General features: G+C 38.5%; 1 protein-coding gene across 4 annotated transcripts in view; it reads right to left on the bottom strand.

Moving 5' to 3' along the window:
* The window catches only part of LOC121323123 (speckle-type POZ protein-like A), a 34,176-nt gene extending 13,029 nt beyond the window's left edge, over positions 1–21,147 (bottom strand). The window contains exons 1-3 of one of the 4 annotated variants that reach the window (XR_005951116.1): positions 20,948–21,147; positions 5,941–5,987; positions 5,457–5,614 (exon numbers count right to left, since the gene is read on the bottom strand). The gene's annotated coding sequence lies outside the window, so the exon portion shown is untranslated. The remainder of the gene's footprint in view (positions 1–5,456; positions 5,615–5,940; positions 5,988–20,947) is intronic. The other 3 variants (XM_041263922.1, XM_041263923.1, XM_041263924.1) reach the window with 3 other exon arrangements.
* Between the last annotated feature and the right edge of the window lie 208 nt (positions 21,148–21,355).

A 21,355-nucleotide genomic window follows, 5' to 3' on the forward strand; every position in this document is an offset into this window, starting at 1 on the left:
GAAAGGAGCTTTGTATGCACATAAAATGTTCTCATAACACTAAGTGCTTGGAGGCTACTTCCAATCATGTTGAGTTTATTTATCGTGGAGGCGCGCAAAATGTAATGGAGAGAATCCTAATTTTAAAAGCTTAATAAATATATAATGAAGTGTTACATATATGCTATACATGTATAATAATTAACAACTATAAACACCAATGGCACTTGAAACGTACATATTTATATATAGCCTACAATCGTACATACTAAAATATTGCAGTGATCGTGAGGGCAGGGGAGAGAATCAGGATAGTGTGTGTGTGTGTGTGTGTGTGTGTGTGTGTGTGTGTGTGTGTGTGTGTGTGTGTGTGTGTGTGTGTGTGTGCGTGCGTGGGTGCAGGGGTTGCTTTGTGTGTGTGCATGCAGGGGAATGGGGTTGCAGGAAAGATGTGTAAGGGGGTACATAAGGGGGTGCGTGGAAAAGACCAAAAGATTTGGGGAAGACAAGAGAGAGCTAGACAGATAGACAGATAGGAGGGGGAAAGTATATAGGGAAAAGCAAATGATAATTATAATCATTAAATTTTCAACTCCCAGTTCCCTTCTCTCACTTTATGAATTAATTTTATTAATTATTGCTGTACCACAACTAAACAGCTTGAGCCTTACTCTACTCATGGTTGCAGTCTCATTTCTGTCCCAAAAAGAACCCAATAACGCTACAACACATACAAAAGTAGATGTCACCATAAGAAAATGAATTTCAACCACTATACCTAGATAGTTTACAGTATTTTTTTTTTCTTTTTAAACAAACAAAATTGCAAAATGCACATTTAAATAGTTATATAGTAAGCTGTGGCAAAATAGTAGTAAACAGAAATATTACACTGCATATAGAAGCTTTATTTTGGGCTACACAGAAAATGAGATGAAGATGTAACATATTTATAGAAACAATAACCACCCCTGCTTCAATAAATGACTAATTAAGATAAGCTCCTAAACTTATTTCAGAAACACTGGCCCTCACCCAGTGCTGTAAGCCTTAGTATTCCCAACTGTAAAAATAAATAAATAAATAAATAATATGTGTAGCTGAGGAAGAGACATCTGCACATATGCGGTTAGATTTATTACTGCCTGGAAAATGGGTTTAATCTTTTTTGTTTTTTTTAATCCGTGCCGTCAGATTTTTACCCACACGCCAGCTAATCGTAAATCAGCATTTTATATGTTAATATAATGTAGTTTCTATAACAGCGAATTCTGCTGCTTTTCATCTTTCTTGATCTTGTTGGCATGCATTTTGATTAACGAGTTCTCCTTATCAAGTCGTTGAGACAGGATGTAGGTGACCTACGACAATTAAGCTTTTTAACAAGGAATGCGTTCATTAACGACCCCATTGACTCAATTTCAAAGCATTAATGGATTCATTTAATTAACACATTTCGTTTGAAAATCACTTGCTACTAAACACTTGTTACTATACCATGAGTTTGAAACAATAACACTAGATTTTGAAAATCTTGCCCATATTGTCCAAGTATGGTTTTGGAAAGTGTTCAGTAAAGCAACAACATGTTCTTGAAGTTTCTGGGTACTTGATAAGCTTAAATAAAATAGGCTAAATACAGATAGATGTGATGTATAACTTGATTTTACACCCTTAATTATTCCATTTTATATAATTTAAAGCACCATTTGTCAGTGGTTTACACTGTTACTACTGGAATTTACAGTACTATAGTAGTATTATCTATTATTTTGATATTGCACTTAAATTTACTTGAACTAATTATTTAGACATTTTTCAAAACTGAACAGTTTCTAGCAGTTTAAACACTAAAAAACTGTAAAAGTAAATGGAAAAAAATGTTGCAAACAAGGGTTATTTGGAAAATAAACATGTGTATCTTTCTTTCTTTATGGTGTTGAGCATGTAAAGGGGAAAAAAATCAGTTGTAAAGAAACAATTTTAAAAACCACAAAAAAGGTGTTTTCCTAAAATTGAAGTCTCAAAGAGGGGAGCAACTTTTATGCCAGTGAGATCTATACAACAATTTTTACGGTAGTCCACAAGCATCAGCATAACAAGAGAAAACATATGTATCCATCACTGTTTTGGAAAGTTACAGTATTTTTACTGATTGCATTGTAATACCGCCCTCAAATGTGCACATGGATAAACCCAACGTCCTAACCTGATGAGGAGAAACATATCGTACGAACTAGGACTGGAACGAAGGGTACATTCTGACCATATTACTGAAGGAAGGTTCGAACCTTCAATGGTACTAATTTGCATAATGTAATGGTGACATCACCATAGCTACTAGTTTATATTTGATTCAAAACCCTATTATCTTACAGGTAATCCATGTAAATGGAATAAACATCCACATGTAGTTTAAAAATATGTTATAAAGAACAATAATCATATATTTTATAATTTAAATAAAAACATGTTTATGTACACGTAATTGATGCTGCTTGGAATATACACAGTAAGCTTGCAGCGCCTTATTGCTGGCAATTAAAAGAACTGCAGATGACTTAAGCAAAACAAAGCTTTATTTAAGTCACAGTTCCAAGCAGGTTAGGAGTAAGGTGTCTGATTTTTCGGGTTTTACCCGATGTAACCCAAATCTTTCTCCCGAATGCTTTTTTCTGCACATACTGTATATGAATAAACGCATGCGCAGTTGTCTGTGATTCAAATTCAACACAGTAGTACTGGCGCTGATGATGGTAAGCTGATTTACTGATTAGAAAAATGTGGCTTCTTAGTGTAATACATATTTTTTTTAGATTTTTCAAAGTTACAGCAATATAGCTTTTATGTTTTTGCTTATTTTGCACACTTTTCTTCCCAGCTATTTGTTTTATGAGTGTGTGTTTAAACGTAACAGTTTCTTTTTGTAAAACAGCATGGAGTAAAGCTGTTTATTGTTCCCGTATGTTCTGTGTGCAATTATAATTGCAACTCCACTACAAAATAAAACTTGACTGAAGCAGTGAAATGCCACCATATACAGTATGTATGTGAGAGAGATAGATGTCCAAAAGTTTGCACACTCCAATGTGTGGAAATATACATTCGCTGGGGATTTAAACTGCTGACTACAACTTTGTTGTTAACACTTTGTGCTTAAGCATTTATTTATTTTTCTAAATAAAACCTGATTTTTTTACCAAAATATTTATTCTTTGGTAAATATATATAGTAAGAATGCTTTCAAGTTTGTATTTATCACAATTAACAAAATGCAAAGTGAGTGAACAAAAGAAGAAAAAAAATCTAGTCCATATTTGGTGTTACCACCCTTTGCCTTCAAAACAGCATCAATTCTTCTAGGTACACTTGCACAAAGTCAGGGATTTTGTAGGCATATAGTCAGGTGTATGATTAAACAATTATACCAAACAGGTGCTAATGACCATCAATTTAACATGTAGGTTGAAACACAATCATTAACTGAAACAGAAACAGCTGTGTAGGAGGAATAAAACTGGGTGAGGAACAGCCAAACTCAGCTAACAAGGTGAGGTTGCTGAAGACAGTTTACTGTCAAAAGTCATACAACATGGCAAGACTGAGCACAGCAACAAGACACAAGGTAGTTATACTGCATCAGCAAGGTCTCTCCCAGGCAGAAATTTCAAAGCAGACAGGGGTTTCCAGATGTGCTGTCCAAGCTCTTTTACAGAAGCACAAAGAAACGGGCAACGTTGAGGACCGTAGACGCAGTGGTCGGCCAAGGAAACTTACTGCAGCAGATGAAAAACACATCATGCTTACTTCCCTTCACAATCGGAAGATGTCCAGCAGTGCCATCAGCTCAGAATTGGTAGAAAACAGTGGGACCCTGGTACACCCATCTACTGTCCGGAGAAGTCTGGTCAGAAGTGGCCTTCATGGAAGACTTGCGGCCAAAAAGCCATACCTTTGACATGGAAACAATGCCAAGCGACTCAACTATGCACGAAAACACAGGAACTGGGGTGCAGAAAAATGGCAGCAGGTGCTCTGGACTGATGAGTTTAAAATTGAAATATTTGGCTGTAGCAGAAGGCAGTTTGTTCACCGAAGGGCTGGAGCAGTACAAGAATGAGTGTCTGCAGGCAACAATGAAGCATGGTGGTGGTTCCTTGCAAGTTTGGGGCTGCATTTCTGCAAATGAAGTTGGGGATTTGGTCAGAATTTGTGGTCTCCTCAATGCTGAGAAGTACAGGCAGATACTTATCCATCATGCAATACCATCAGGGAGGCATCTGATTGGCTCCAAATTTATTCTGCAGCATGACAACGACCCCAAACATACAGGGAAAGTCATTAAGAACTATCTTCAGTGTAAAGAAGAACAAGGAGTCCTGGAAGTGATGGTATGGCTCCCACAGAGCCCTGATCTCAACATCAGAGTCTGTCTGGGATTACATGAAGAGAGAAGCAACTGAGGCTGCCTAAATCCACAGAAGAACTATGGTTAGTTCTCCAAGATGTTTGGGCCAACCTACCTGCCGAGTTCCTTCAAAAACTGTGTGCAAGTGTACCTAGAGGAATTGATGCTGTTTTGAAGGCAAAGGGTGGTCACACCAAATATTGATTTGACGTAGATTTTTCTTCTGTTCACTCACTTTGCATTTTGTTAATTGATAAATATAAACTATTAATGTCTATTTTTGAAAGCATTCTCACTTTACAACATTTTTTCACACCTGCCTAAAACTTTTGCACAGTACTGTATAATTATAAATAAATAAAAATCACCCGAATTTTTTCATTAAATAATTCTACACGATTTTTTAAAAAAGCATTCGCCTGAATTTGGAAAAAAATTTCACCGAAAAAATCAGATGCCCTAGATATCAGTCAGTCACATTTAACAACTTTAATACTACTACTAATAAAACTAAGAATAATATTAGCTCACGTGCAACTTGTCAAATGATCCTGGAAGTAGGTTATGCCTCCATAATATGAATCACTTGCAGTTTGCATTCAACTTTTCTTTGGTCATATGGGCATTTAACAAATAAATAAATAAATAAATAAAAATAAAAAGCAGACAGTTTTCCAGACATTTATTTCAAAACAGCTTATGGCATAGTACTTTAGCATAATATACCCTGCTCCAAAGCATGGCAGCTGCGCCATATAGCCTAGTTGCTAGTGCGTATAACGATTTGGTAGGGGACTTTAGTACAACAACTTTTGTTTTAGTAATATGCTTTATTAAAAATCAAACTATCAAATTTTGCATGTGACATTTAATATGTGATTTATAGTATTCACACATTGTCAAAACTGTTTCCGTTAACAGAGAGAGAAAAAAAATAAAAAAAAAAAAAAACATAGTGCGTGAATGCCACCCGACGAACCTTCGAAGGTTCAGAACTACCTTTGAATTCCTGGCTAGCGAATGAACCTTCCAACCTTTGAACACAGACCAAGTATGAACGGTTACTCACCAACTTTTTGCCAACAACTGAATTATCATACTATGACTGCTCCAAAGGCCTCACCATCAACTCGGGTTTCAAGGGTGTAGGTGAAGGCTTGTGAAGCGGACAGGGTGGTTGCAGGCAATTGCTATTTAATAATCACTGTGGCCTTTGTGCATCCCATCCTACAAAAAAAAAAAAAACAGAAAGAGAAGGCTAAGAATACAATTAATATCTAAAATAAACAAACGCAAGTGCAGAATGCATAGAATCCTCACCTTCTTACAAAATGTGTAGCTTAATTGCTGCATAAACAAAGTGTCATGCAGTGTACAACAACCATCACAAATACAAAACTAAATGCATTGTTGCAGTTTTATGCAAACTACTAAAATTACTTTTTAAAATTTTAACTGAAGATTGTATCATTTTTTAACAAGCAGCATTTAGAAGTCCATTATACGTTTATGGGACAGAAAAATAATATGGGTATAATTTTAAGCGTACCAACCCAAAATAGAATCTTATGCCACTTTTTCCGGCTTCTTTGTTGTTTCTCTGCAAATAATGGACAGTTTGAAATACCGTAAAATTTAATTTAAACGCCAACCGGTGTTTATTTACAATATTTGCCAGCAGATCCAGATGAGTATTGGAGACTGACAATTATTTGAGATCACGTCTATATTATATCACTAGATTTACATGCTTCATGTGGTCATTGAGAAGTTGCTAACACACAACCTTGTAGCAACATTGTAGCTCAATTTAAACATTCCAGCAACTTTGTTAAAATGTTGTGTGTCAGTGGGAACTAAGTAACAACTTTGTTTTATAACAAAATTGCATTGTATTGTACACCCTCAAGCATAAAGCAAAATTATAAAAAAGTATGCACTGAGTACACGGTATGCAAAACGTAGGAAAATGAACAAGCAGAAGTATGAATTTATATATTTTTTTAAATGGAATTAGATCTACTATTGTTAATACTACTACTACTACTAATAATAATAATAATAATAATAATAATAATAACAATAATAATAACAACAACAACAGCTAGGGCTGGGTATCGGCAGTGTGTTCACTATGAGGGTCACGATACGATACATATCACGATACAGTAAATTAAGCATGAAACATAAAAAAATATATAATAATCACACAATGATTGTCCCATTTGTTTGTGTGTTAACAATAACAATGGTCAAAAAAGCTTCACAGCCTGCTTTGCTGTTTCATGTTTATTCTTTAAAATATATTTCTTTAAAAAAGAATACAAATACTGTAAATCATTTGCTGTCATGCTTCATTTGAAAAAAAAATTACAATTCGCTTAACTCTACCCAGTATTTTCAGTGCGTAACATTAGCTTTACGAGCAGCAATAACCATATTGGAGGCATTATTAGTAAGTATTGCGGGGTTCTTGTCTGCAATTCAATAGCTGATTTTAGTAAAGCCCTTGTCTTCGGGGACGTTAGAGACCAGTGTCCTGTCTGCGGATATGTGGCTACAGGGAATTGTCACATATGAATCTGTTGCTCGTGAGGTCGAGCTATATCAGACATGAGAGCTAGAAAGCTCTTCTTGTATGATCTGTCGTTTAACATGCTGGTATAAATCAGGAACAGCACTTTAATATAATGACGGGTAGGAACAGTGTACCTTGGCTGGGAAAAGTATTTATTTTTCGAAACCCTTAGTTTTCCACAGCACAGTAGGGACAGGATGCAAATCCTTACAAATAAAATGCACAAATGACTGTGTTATATTTTTAGCTCGCACTGATGTTGCAGATAATTTTGAACGACTACGGTTTTCTAGTGTAGGTTGTGCATACACACTTTCCTTTGCCGTGTGTAACTGCGATGGCGATGATGATGGTGTGCCATCAATCTGACAGTGTTGTTTTAAGTGAAAACTCAGATTGGTTGTGGTCCCTGGATACTTGATTCGAACCTTGCATATTTTACACACAGTTCAAGTCTTATCAAGAACTTGAGGAGAGTCTGACTCAGCTAAAACTAAAATGAATCCACACTGTTTCGCTGTCACCATCCATAGCTTGATGAGATGATTAAGAACATTAATAACCTGCCTCCACTCAGCTTCCTGTGTGAATGACATTACATCCTTAGCTATACACTTGGTATGTGAGGCTGCTAGGATACATGCGAATAAATAATATTATCAGTGTTGACACAAATTAATGCACAAACGTTGTTATTGTGACGCACACGAAAAGTGAGAATTCATACATGAAAAAGTATGGACACTTTATTCTTTTTACTTACCTGTACCTTTAAAATAGGAACACGTCAAGTCCTCCTTGAACCTAAAGGAAAAGCCTATTAAACTGCACTACTTGATACAGCCACTAGGTGGAGCAGCCTAAATGCAGGACAGCGCTATCAGTTAGTGGTGATATCATGCTTTCTTTCAGTAGTAAAACCGAGAGACTGCAAGCAACAATTGATTTAGTCCTGTCTTTACTTTTCCTATTTTAACAGGTTAGTAAGAGTCAATATAGCATTGAAACGCCATAAATCACAAGGATAAATGCCGTAGATTATTATTCTGTGGGTTTGGTGCATTATTTTGGTGGTTTAAATATGTATTTTTAATATATAAAAGTGCACATTTAGAATCGGCCATTATAGTGGAGATCACCACATGGGGATAATAATACAGATAGTGTTAGTCAGTGAAGACAAGATGGCGATTATGTTTTCAAAGTGAAACAAACTGGTTTAAAAGATATATAAAATGCTTGTGAAATATTATGGTTGAAGGTGTTCTGATAATAAATTTAAGCCCATACTATCCTGATGCAAATAATCAGTGTAAACTGATATTTCTGTGATGTTTGTTATTCTGTGTTTCATTTTGCTAATTAATAAAAGGTAGAATTTAGGCATGGTATAACGTGATGTAAATGCATGTTTTGAATTACTAAAACTTATACCTTATTGTGAGTTGTATGTACCATTATTAACACTGCGTTCAGGATGCTTAGACTTGAATGATATTTGTAGTTGAACTGATGATTAATAATAGTGCAACAGTGCCATGGAAGTAGTCTGAACGTGTTAAAATAGTGATGCTAGTTATATAACGTGTATATGGAGAATGCATAACTATAGAAATGACACAGGCTATCCATTGTGGAATGCTTCTTTGTTGTGATTGTCATGTTTTATTTTAATATACTACAGCTGAGATAGCGGTTGAATACCAATATGAAGACTATCTCAAAAGGCTTGTTATTGGTTATGTTCTATTGCTATTATTTTATTGTCATGGTTATTATTGTTCTTCTCTGCACTTCTTCAATGAAGTGATGGATTGTTTGATGTTTTAAAACTTTCAGTAGTAAAACCGAGAGACTGCAAGCAACAATTGATTTAGTCCTGTCTTTACTTTTCCTATTTTAACAGATTAAACACTATCTTCTGTTGATGGGCTCTCTGCCCAAGACCCGTAACAGAATCATGGGGGCTCGTCCGGGATCAGTCTCCAACGCCTGGCGGAACTGATTCAGTGATTTGAAGAAACCAAGACAGCGAGACCAACGCGGGTGGCAGCAGTGTGCATCCAGACGGTGGAAGGGGGACCAATCAGGACCTGACTGGCAGAACGTCGAGGTGAAAGGGGGACCCTGGCTCCAGAGACGCAGCGCTGCTACTAGACCCAAGCTGCTGAAGAACCGCAACATGACTAATCCTGAAAGAAAGAGTTGGTGTGGACAATCCGGAAGGACTTACACAGACTAACTGCCAATGAACTCTATCAGCTTGCAGAAAACATTGGTCAGGTACCAGACAGAAACCTGTATGAGCTAGATAAAAACAATGAGGAAAGTTGTTTGGAATATGTGTATGTTCATGTATGTAGCAAAGCATTGCTAGACCAAGAGGATCAAGGAGTGGCACAATTGCTTTTTCTAAAAGATTTGATATATGGCTTGATCGCAAACCGTGAGAAAAGCCCAGAAATTATCCAACCTACTAAAGAGATTGAGGGGCTAAACGAAAACCAGCAAATGCCATCCTTACCAATTGATCTAGCTGGCGATGCCACTGAAATATCTCATGGTGTTGAGCTCCAACAAATGTTGGCTAGTTACGAACAACTAGGTAGAAAATTGGAGCAGTACAAAACTACTACAGCAACACTCACAACAGTTCGCCCTACTACAAGGGAGCGCACTAGTATGGATAGTAGTCCCAGCAATGAACATTACCAACATACTAGGAGTGAAAATACTGTGTATGCAAAAGAGGTTCCATTCCTGCAGCGTAGGGAATTTAAGATACACGGGGGTCAAACAGGTGACACTACCTCTGATATTAGTTTCAGCAACTTATGTAAACAAATAGGAGAGGGCGTTAAAGAGCATTACAGTGAGAGTGAGATCATTAGGAGTGTCTTTCGTATTATCAAACCAGGAAACTTTAAAGACATGCTGATAAACAAAGATGACATGACACTTACTGAACTGAAAAGTTTTCTCCTATCACACTTAAGAGAAAAGAATATCACTCAGCTTTTCCAGGAGCCAATGTGCGCTAAGCAGTATGACCATGAAACTCCAACAATTTCTGTACAGAATGATTGGGTTGAAACAAAAGATCATTTTCGCTTCCAGGCAAGCTGACACAGACAGTAAGTATGATAACACCACAGTCCAGGGTGTGTTTTTGCACACTGTCTACCAGGGGCTGGGTACAAAACATAACTATATACGAAGAGATTTAAAACCTCTTCTGTCTGATTTTGCCGTTTCTGATGAAGCACTATTGAGGCATGTAATTAAGATTACAAGTGAGGAAAGTGAAAGGAAGCGGAGGCTTGGCCAAGTCCCTCGCAACAAGATGGCATGTGCACATAGTTCTCAATTAGAGAGTAATGCTGAGAAGGTAGGGAAGGAAGCTGTAGAATCCAAAAGGACCTGTAGAACTATTGAAGAATTGAGTGCTCAGGTCGCAGCCTTGTCAAGCATGATAGACATCTTGAAAAATTCACAACAATCGGGACACTTGTGTGAAACAAGGCACCACTAATTGTAACCACTGTTTCGCCTGTGGAGAAGAGGGACACAGAGCGGTTGGTTGCCTCAAATCACCAAGCAAATCGGGAAACGGGAGCCGGTCACTGCGGCGGGACAGTGACCGGAATAGTTGAGAAGTCCCAGCAGTGTGTTTTCTGTCAGTCCCAACCAAGGCTGAAGGTGTGCCCCAGGTGTAAGGTTTTGCTTTATTGCTCTTTCCAGTGTGAACGTGCTTATGCTTGGACACACGACGAAGTCTGTGGTAATACTGTAGCTGAAGTCTTCCCAGTAGAAGCACAGATGTGTCCCGACCGTATAGCTCAACTTGTTGGTGGCAAATGTCTGCTAAAATGCTACATGAATGGCTATGCTGCAAGTGTATTACTTGATACAGGGGCCCAAGTTAGCATTCTGGATCATGCGTGGAGGGAGAGATACCTGCCTAACCATAAAGTAAGAATGTTGGTGGAACTGATGGGAGCTGAGAGAGGCCTTGATGTAGTTGCTGTGAACGGGGAAGCGATACCGTTTGACGGTTGGATCGAGGTGCAAGTGGACCTGCCAGGAGATGGCCAGTCCAATCCGTCAATTCGGGTACCTTTTCTAGTGAGTCGCTTGGTGCTAGAAAGACCACTGTTAGGATTCAGTGTAATCGAGGAAGTGATTAGAAGACATGCAGGGGGAACACAGAAAGCCATGACAATGCTAGCCAACCTCCTGAGCAGAGCTATGGGAATTCAAGAAGAAGAAGAGAGTGTTATAGTAAATGTTGTACAGAACAGGTGCACTGTAGAGGAGGAGTGCGCTTTGGTAAAGATAGGGAGACAGAATGTTGTGATTCCACAGGGCCAAGTTGTCTATGTTAAATGCAGAGTGCCGTTTAATCCAGAGACCGACAAGACTGCCGTGTTGTTTGAGCCTAAAGACGAGGGTGTGCATCTAGAACAATTAGACATTGTTGATGGTCTTGTTGAAATCAACAATGTACAGGCCCCCTATATTGAGGTGCCAATTGGCAACTATACTAGACACAATATAACATTGCCTCACCGAACAGTAATTGGGAGTATCCAGCCTATCTCTATGTTGTCTCACACCGGTGCCCAGGTTAACGATTGCAAAGCTGATGTAAATACCATTGGTATGGACTCAAAAGCACATTTTGGGGATGATGACACTGTTTCAGCAACGGCTCTATGGAACCCTCCTGTAGATCTAAGTCACCTTGACGAAGAACAGAAAGAAATGGTCCGCCAAATGCTGTATGAGGAATCTGCAGCCTTTGCACGTGATGAAGATGACATTGGATGTATACCAAGCTTACAGATTGAGATCAACTTGAAGGATGACATCCCTGTACAGCGAACGTATGCATCCATACCAAAACCCCTTTATAAAGAAGTGAAGGATTACATACAGGGTCTGTTGGCAAGAAGGTGGATAGTCAAGTCCAAATCTTCTTATTCATCTCCAGTTGTCTGCGTACGTAAGAAGGACGGAATGTTGATGTTATGTATTGATTACAGGCAGCTAAATCAGAAGACGGTGCCAGATCGCCATCCACTGCCTCGGATTCAGGACCTTACAGATACCTTAGGCGGTTACAGCTGGTTTTCTATCTTAGACCAGGGCAAAGCCTACCACCAGGGATTCATGGTGGAGGGCTCTCGACACCTGACCGCATTCATCACTCCTTGGGGGCTGTATGAGTGGATAAGGATCCCCTTCAGATTGACTAATGCTCCAGCGGCATTTCAGAGGGGCATGGAGGAGATGCTCAGCACTTTACGGGATGAGTGTTGCTTACCCTACCTGGATGATGTCCTGTGTTATGCTAAAAATTTTGAAGATCACGTGGCTGGAGTTCGTCGGGTGCTGAAATCACTGATGAGCCATGGTGTCAAGCTGAGGCCAACAAAATGTCAGCTGTTCAAGCGAGAAATTCGATATGTAGGACGGTTAGTCTCAGCGGAGGGAGTACGGATAGACCCTAAAGACCTGGAAGCGGTTCTTAGTTTGAAAGACAAGAGGCCCAGCACAGTAGGTGAAGTCCGCCAGCTCCTTGGGTTTCTGAGTTACTACCGTACCTATATTCAAGACTTCTCCAAAATTGCAAAACCACTGTATGAACTACTTCAAGTGAAAGCAACCAAGCCTGAAACTTCAGTAAGAGACTCTCTCCAAGGAAAGAAGGAAGCCAACTCTCATCAAGGGCCCTTGTAGGATGGGTCGAAGAACATCAGAGTGTGGTGGACAGACTGGTAGATATGTTGGTCGACTCCCCTATTTTGGCATATCCAGACTTCAGCTTGCCTTTCGTATTGCACACCGATGCATCAAAAGACGGTCTGGGAGCCGTGCTATACCAACGGAAAAACGGGAAGTTGAGGGTCATCGCCTATGGGTCTCGGATGCTAACATCAGCCGAAAAAAACTACCACCTCCACTCAGGAAAACTTGAGTTCCTAGCTTTGAAGTGGGTGGTCTGTGAGAAATTCAGGGACTACTTGTTTTATGCTCCCCACTTCACTATCTATACCGATAATAACCCCTTAACCTACATCCTAAGCACAGCAAAGCTCAATGCCTTTGGTCACCGCTGGGTAGGGGAGTTAGCTGATTTTAGATTTGACATAAAATATCGCCCTGGAAAAGTCAATGTGGATGCGGACACACTGTCCCGGTGTCCTCTTGATATAAACAGGTATGTGGCCGGATGTACATAGGAGCTATCACCTGAAGTCATCCATGCAGCATGGCAAGGGCATCACATGGCACAAGGGAAGGAAGTCCCCTGGGTTGCAGTTATTAATATGACATCCCCAAGTCAACCTGAAGGACCCTGTATCAGTGGATCACTGTCAGCCATCAATCCAGGTGAACTGAGAACTGCCCAGAGAGAAGATACTGCTATTGGAGAAGTACTCCGGCTCAAAGAGACGAGCAGGACTCTGACGGGTGAAGCAAGACGTGGGGTGAGCAGCACTACTAAGAAACTCTTGCATGAGTGGGGCAAGCTCCACATTGAAGACGGACTTTTATATCGAAAGACCAACTTGAGAAAACAACTAGTCTTGCCAGGAAGGTTCAAACAGATGGTCTTGAAGCATCTTCATAATGACATGGGTCATGTCGGGACAGAAAGGGTCATAAGTCTGGCCAGGGACAGGTTCTATTGGCCATACATGAAGAATGACATTGAAGAGTATGTGACAAGAAGATGTTCCTGTATTAAACAGAAAAAACCTACCACCCATGTGAAAGCACCAATGAGAAGTATCACCAACACTTCACCTTTCGAGCTCATTTCGATTGATTACCTCCACTTAGAACCTAGCAAAGGAGGGTTTGAATACATCTTGGTAGTTGTGGATCACTTTACGCGATTTGCACAGGCTTATCCTACTAAAAATAAGTCAGGCAAAACTGCAGCAGAGAGAATTTTCAGTGACCTTATTCCACGCTTTGGATATCCATCTAAATTACACCACGACCAGGGACGTGAGTTTGAAAATGAACTATTCCGAACTTTACGTCAGCTCTCCGGTGTGGGACATTCAAGAACAACACCATATCAACCACAAGGCAATCCGGCTGAAAGATTCAACCGAACGCTGCTACAGATGCTGAGGACGCTTGAGGAGAAAGAGAAGGACCAGTGGAAAGACCATCTCCCACAGGTTGTCCATGCCTATAACTGTACCAGACATGAGGCAACTGGTTATTCCCCCATTTTACTTGTTGTATGGTCGACACCCCCGTCTACCAATTGATCTGCTGTTCGGATTAGGGACAAGAGAAGAACAGGATTCAGCACAAGGTTATGCAGAAAAGTGGGCTAAAAGGATGACAGAGGCATATCAGATCGCTTCTGAAAATAGCAGACACTCAAATGCAAAGGGCAAGAAATACTATGACCGGCAGGTGAGGGGAGTAGTTTTTAAGCCTGGAGACAGAGTGCTTGTGCGAAATCTGAGTGAGAGAGTTGGCCCAGGAAAATTAAGATCCTATTGGGAGAAAACTATTTACAAAGTAAAAGAACAGATCAATGACAGCCCAGTGTATAAAATCCAGCCAGAGTCTGGTGAACCCCGGATCCGGATTTTACATCGGAACCTGTTATTACTAGTGAATGATCTTCCTGTAGAGTTACCATCACAGCAAACACAGAAACCACTAACTGAACAATGGAGAAGGAAAATAAGAGATAGAGGAAATCAAGCGAGAAAACTGACACCGAGTACTGACACATCGGATGATGAGGGAGACACGAACACTCAGTACTGGCTGAGGTTTCGAAGAGATCAAGCACCGCAAGGCAATAGGACTCTGAATATGAATGAACATGGAAGCATCATGTCCAGAGGAAACCTGGTGAGGAGAGCGTCGTTACAAGAAAGGTACAATGCAGAGATGAAAGAGGCAGAACCCGAACAGGAAGGACAGTCTGATGGAGAAAACTTCCCAGCTCAATTTGAACTGTTAAATGCATGAAGTGACCATGATCATGAGGGAAGACCCACGTCCCCAGAAGACAGTCAAAGCGGACCAGTGCCATTGTGTCCACAAGGAAATTGTCCAACTGATCAAGGAAGAAGATCCACTAGGGAAAGAAGACCTAGACAAGTCTTCACTTACAATCGATTGGGACAGCCATCATTTCAGCCACAAACCATGGTTAATGCCATGGGTCTAGCTTACCACACTGTTCCACCTCTACCTGTTTTGGGAACTGTACCATACCAAACACGCTACTACAATACACTGGTATCAGTTCCATTTCCTATTAGTGTATACTAAAGTAAGCTAAAAGCATCAGCAATTTTCAGTTTCTCTTTTTTCACTATAAGATTTGTAAATAAGTTGAAATTATTCATTAATGTCAGGAGCCATTTATTTTTGTCAGGGAGCGTGTGACGCACACGAAAAGTGAGAATTCATACATGAAAAAGTATGGACACTTTATTCTTTTTACTTACCTGTACCTTTAAAATAGGAACACGTCAAGTCCTCCTTGAACCTAAAGGAAAAGCCTATTAAACTGCACTACTTGATACAGCCACTAGGTGGAGCAGCCTAAATGCAGGACAGCGCTATCAGTTAGTGGTGATATCATGCTTTCTTTCAGTAGTAAAACCGAGAGACTGCAAGCAACAATTGATTTAGTCCTGTCTTTACTTTTCCTATTTTAACAGGTTAGTAAGAGTCAATATAGCATTGAAACGCCATAAATCACAAGGATAAATGCCGTAGATTATTATTCTGTGGGTTTGGTGCATTATTTTGGTGGTTTAAATATGTATTTTTAATATATAAAAGTGCACATTTAGAATCGGCCATTATAGTGGAGATCACCACATGGGGATAATAATACAGATAGTGTTAGTCAGTGAAGACAAGATGGCGATTATGTTTTCAAAGTGAAACAAACTGGTTTAAAAGATATATAAAATGCTTGTGAAATATTATGGTTGAAGGTGTTCTGATAATAAATTTAAGCCCATACTATCCTGATGCAAATAATCAGTGTAAACTGATATTTCTGTGATGTTTGTTATTCTGTGTTTCATTTTGCTAATTAATAAAAGGTAGAATTTAGGCATGGTATAACGTGATGTAAATGCATGTTTTGAATTACTAAAACTTATACCTTATTGTGAGTTGTATGTACCATTATTAACACTGCGTTCAGGATGCTTAGACTTGAATGATATTTGTAGTTGAACTGATGATTAATAATAGTGCAACAGTGCCATGGAAGTAGTCTGAACGTGTTAAAATAGTGATGCTAGTTATATAACGTGTATATGGAGAATGCATAACTATAGAAATGACACAGGCTATCCATTGTGGAATGCTTCTTTGTTGTGATTGTCATGTTTTATTTTAATATACTACAGCTGAGATAGCGGTTGAATACCAATATGAAGACTATCTCAAAAGGCTTGTTATTGGTTATGTTCTATTGCTATTATTTTATTGTCATGGTTATTATTGTTCTTCTCTGCACTTCTTCAATGAAGTGATGGATTGTTTGATGTTTTAAAACTTTCAGTAGTAAAACCGAGAGACTGCAAGCAACAATTGATTTAGTCCTGTCTTTACTTTTCCTATTTTAACAGATTAAACACTATCTTCTGTTGATGGGCTCTCTGCCCGAGACCCGTAACATTATATTATGTTTCTGTAGATAAAAACATTTTAAAAAACCTGCATGGGTCGCTGTATTGATAATCGTATCATCAAGAAAAGTACTGCGGTGTATCGGCACACTCCTAATAATCACATAGTATCTGAAAGCTTGAAAGATAACTTAAAATTAGCTTTTGCTTATGTTCATAAGTGTTCGCTGGCTACCTCTGATGAAGCAGAGGGTGTATTTCTCGCACTTGTTTTGCTGTGTCAGGCTCACGAGCAAAGCAAGTGCAAGAGAAAGTATACTCAGACATTAGAAATCATTCAATCTAAATCTCAAAACACAAATACTACTATTATCATCAGACATTAGAATGCTTTGTCATTGATATCCTGAATGCAATATTAGAAGCACTGCTGCTAACAGGTTCCAATGTCAGGAGACTACTGATTCTTACAATGAGCGTGTAATGTACTGCAAGCAATATCAGCACCTGCAAAAAAAGGATGAGTAAGATGGGAGTTTGCATAGCAGCTACAGGAATATAGAATGGTAATGTACACCTCTTCATAGTGACCCCCATGCAGAAAATGCAGAAAAAGATCTGACCGGCACATCATCTACATCATTAGTGATATTTTAATAAAGACTGAAATCAGCAAAACAGACACATAAAAATAAAATAGTCATATTCATTAATTTCGCAATGCTAATACCATTTCCCATATTAATTGTATATGCTAGGTTTCAGCTCAATTTTCTAAGTCAATGCATAAGACATTTTACAATGCTGTAACATATACTCACTGTATTTCGTACACTTAGAGTAAAAAAAGATGATCTTACATAGAAAATGTAGGTTGTGTTTTAAAAAATAAATAAATAAATAAATAAAAAACTAAAAATCTCTGCTCAGGTATATGATTGTACAGTTCGGCCTTCATCACCAATATCGCTTGCAAGCTTGAAACTGATTGGTTCATTCACGGCGTCCATGGAAGCATAAGCCTGGAAACAAAATGCCCTAAGAACTTTTACTTACACACCTAATGAATTGTCGAAATTGCCGCTACTTTACTGGAACAAAATAAACATTTTGAATACTATTCACTGCAACGTACGATCACTATAAAACTTGTATTTTAATTTTTTTTTTTCCCCCTTTTTGAAATAACAATTTAGCTCATCTGGCAAAGTAGATGGCAATTTAGCTGGCCGCTAAATTGTACGTCAAGTAGTAATAATGTAGGCTATACTACTCTGCTGACATGGATGACCACAAAGTAGTTGACAACATAAATTCCACTATTTTAATAATAACCTACAAAGTTTAATCTCTCGTCTCCTTCAGCCTGGCAAGGATGATTTTAGGTTATATAAACGGTACAGGCATTATTTTATACAAATGGGTCTGACCTGCTTACTCGGAGCTCAATAAGGGTAAAGCTGTTGGTCCTTATGAGACAAACTGTACTGACATGGCGGATTGTAACACAGTGAGGTGCAGTTTAGTTGCTGTATCCGCAGTTTAAATGTACAGTAACCGCAAACAAACTTGAAAGAAAGGAACTACTGTATATTTCTAAGTTGAGGGGGGAGACAAGGACCAGGGGTCACAAGTGGAGATTGGACAAAGGGGCATTCAGAACAGAAAACAGGAGGCTTTTTTTTTTTTTTTTACACAGAGAATTGTGAGGGTCTGGAACCAACTCTCCAGTAATATTGTTGAAGCTGACACCCTGGGATCCTTCAAGAAGCTACTAACAACCAAACGAGCAAGATGGGCCAAATGGCCTCCTCTCGTTTGTAAACTTTCTGTAAATGTTCTTAAATAATCTCTACAACAAAACCTCTGCATTTATGGTAAAGTGGGTTAAGCATCACCCTATGACTGCCAAAAAAAAGGACAAACAGGATTTAAAGTTCAATAGGTAGAATTAAATGAGTGGCCCCACGTTTGTGTGGATCAGACGATCTGTTTCAAAGCTCCCTCTCCATTCAATTCCACAATGCATGCACCATTCAAAACAAGCTCTCTCTCTCCAGAATGGAATCATTTAAAAAATCTGTTCATTGCGTCAGACATTCTATTTCTACAGTAGCATGTTGGTAGGTAGTACGATATGCCACACCTTTAAGTCAAATGATTAGAGTATCCAGGACACTGTAGTTACAGCACATCACAATTGTAAACATTAAAACTACATATTCCTGGACAGTTGTCAGTAAGTCAAGTTTTATGGATACCAATGCAGTGTCATTAGGACTAATGTTCATTACAGGTAAAGTAACTTTGTGTCATAATTGTTTTTAATGTCAGTTAGTGGGGGAGTTTGAGTACTCAAAATAAAATACCAGGCCTATGTACTGTAGCTACTTAGAAGCAATACTTGAATTAACTTGTAAAGAGGTGCTGACTACAACCCAGAAACATTTAAGGGGTGGGTATTTCTTTAGGGGTTAGCGGTTCCACAAATCACTCCCCCTTAGCAACCCCACACTTTGCCTATCATTGGACTGCCATGTAAATGTGTAGTGCTTCAATACTCAAATATGTTTTTTTCATTGGAAATTCACACTTCTGGAGATGTATAAATTAAATCTGGTAGCCCAAGCAAAAACTTGATTTCCATGACCAGAACCATGCAATAAAGTAATTGCCATTACAATCTTTCCTTCAGAATACCTACAGTAAAATAGATATTGAATATGTACATCCTATTTGCAAGGAAAACAAGGCTCACATATGCCACGTAATTTAGTATCATAAATGTTATAAGTTTATATTCATTCTTCCCATGCTGGAGGAATGGTTACGTTCACAACATTTCATGCCTGCAATGAAAACATAACCTCTCCAATGTATACCATGGTACACCAATGTGTTTAAACTTCTATAGCACATGTGTTTGATTTGTCAATAACATCTACTGTAGCAGTGTGTACAATTCAGATCAGAAGGATTTCATTGTTATATATAACAAGATCATTGTATATACAACACAGCACACATACTGTGGTAACTATATCATGCAGGAACTGTATTTCTACAGCAAAGGACAGCAACCAAAAACAAATCAGTGCATACAATTATTTAAAAATAAAACCTCCAACTGTTTGCTAATAGCTACAGCAAATCAACATGCTGTCTATCCAGTCTGGACTTCAGTACTAGTACATAATTCATTATCAATTAAGTTTTTTTGTGGTTCACACCGCTCAGTACTATTCAACTTGAAGGTTTATTTTCTGATGTGATTTTACACAGGTTATTATTATTATTATTATTATTATTATTATTATTATTATTATTATTATTATTATTACTATGTTGAAATATTTTCTAAACAAATCCAACTTTCTTAATTATTTAGAAGCCAAATGTACCTGTAGAAGACTTACTTTTAGTGTCTGTAGAAAAGTACTTTTTTTCTTATATATGGCAACTGCTACACACAATCAAGTTTTGTAATACTATTAAACATAACGACCATGCTGTCATTGTGTTCATGATGTACAAATCTAATCGCACATTAAAATGTTGCACAGCCTAAATTAGTATACAGTGTAAACTATTACTTGGAAATGTGTGACATATATTCTAAGTTTAAGTAGTTGTACTGTAACTAATGTATTTCGCTACTAGCTTTTCAAGCAGGAAACTGTTTATACTGTACTCAACAGCTTCTTCGACAAACAAGACAAGCGATATTGCTGTTTAAATCCATCTCAGTTAAAAATGACACAGGTTATGGTTGCAGATTCAGTTCAGAAGACTATTCCTCAAGTAAAACAGGATTTAAAAAAACAATAAATAAATAAATAAATAAATAAATAAATAAATAAATAAATCAAACAGACAGGGAGTTAATAATCCTTCCACAACAGCCACGAACAAAACCTGTACGACATAGATCCGTACAATTTCTGACCGCATCCAAAATATTGACTTGTGTTTTCTAATCTAAGTATCCCTCTACTGGACTGTGCAAGGGAGCTTAGGCTGAATAAGAAACTGTTCGCGCAGATAATGTAGGTTCTGTAAAAGGGGGGGGGGGGGGGGGGATGGGGGGGGGGGGTTGCATGGCCTAAATCTCCCGGCCCAAACCCGCCACCAGTCCGAAACTAAGGCGCATTTCCGATTACAGTCACAGGTTCTTGAAAGTATATATTACACAATATTAATATTTTACAGCTGGCATCTCTCCTATCTATAGTGACCCGTGTCCAACAAACAATGCTCTTCTTTGTATTTAGAGTCCTCACAGCACAGAAAAAAATAATAAAAAGAAAAATAAAAAAAATTAAAAAAAAAACATGTACGAACCTTTCCTCCACTCTTCCACCAGGGACAGACCCCACACATTTGTTCTTTGCGACTCTCCTTGTCTTTGTGTTATTTAAATACTATGAGGTGAAACTTTAAAGGAATTGTTGTTCTTTTATTTTTCTCAGAACAGCTTTGTACCTATAGCAGTGGCGGCGGCAGCAGCTCTGCCTTGCTTTCCCTGAATTAAAGCGCATGCGCGGTGATCAGGGGCTCCTGCAAAAAAACTTCCTGCTTGCATTGCAGCACGGGTCGAATATAACCTCACAAGCGCATACGTACATATTATAACAAGAAGACACACATAAGAGCTTTCTGCTTCTCAACACTGTTGAAAATTAAGCTCACTGAACCCAGTATTGTAAGCAGATCGTTGTATGTAATCATATTCATCTTTTTCAGGGATAC

Source organism: Polyodon spathula, chromosome 11 (genome assembly GCF_017654505.1).
Source record: "Polyodon spathula isolate WHYD16114869_AA chromosome 11, ASM1765450v1, whole genome shotgun sequence".
Classification (NCBI taxonomy): Eukaryota; Metazoa; Chordata; class Actinopteri; order Acipenseriformes; family Polyodontidae; genus Polyodon; species Polyodon spathula.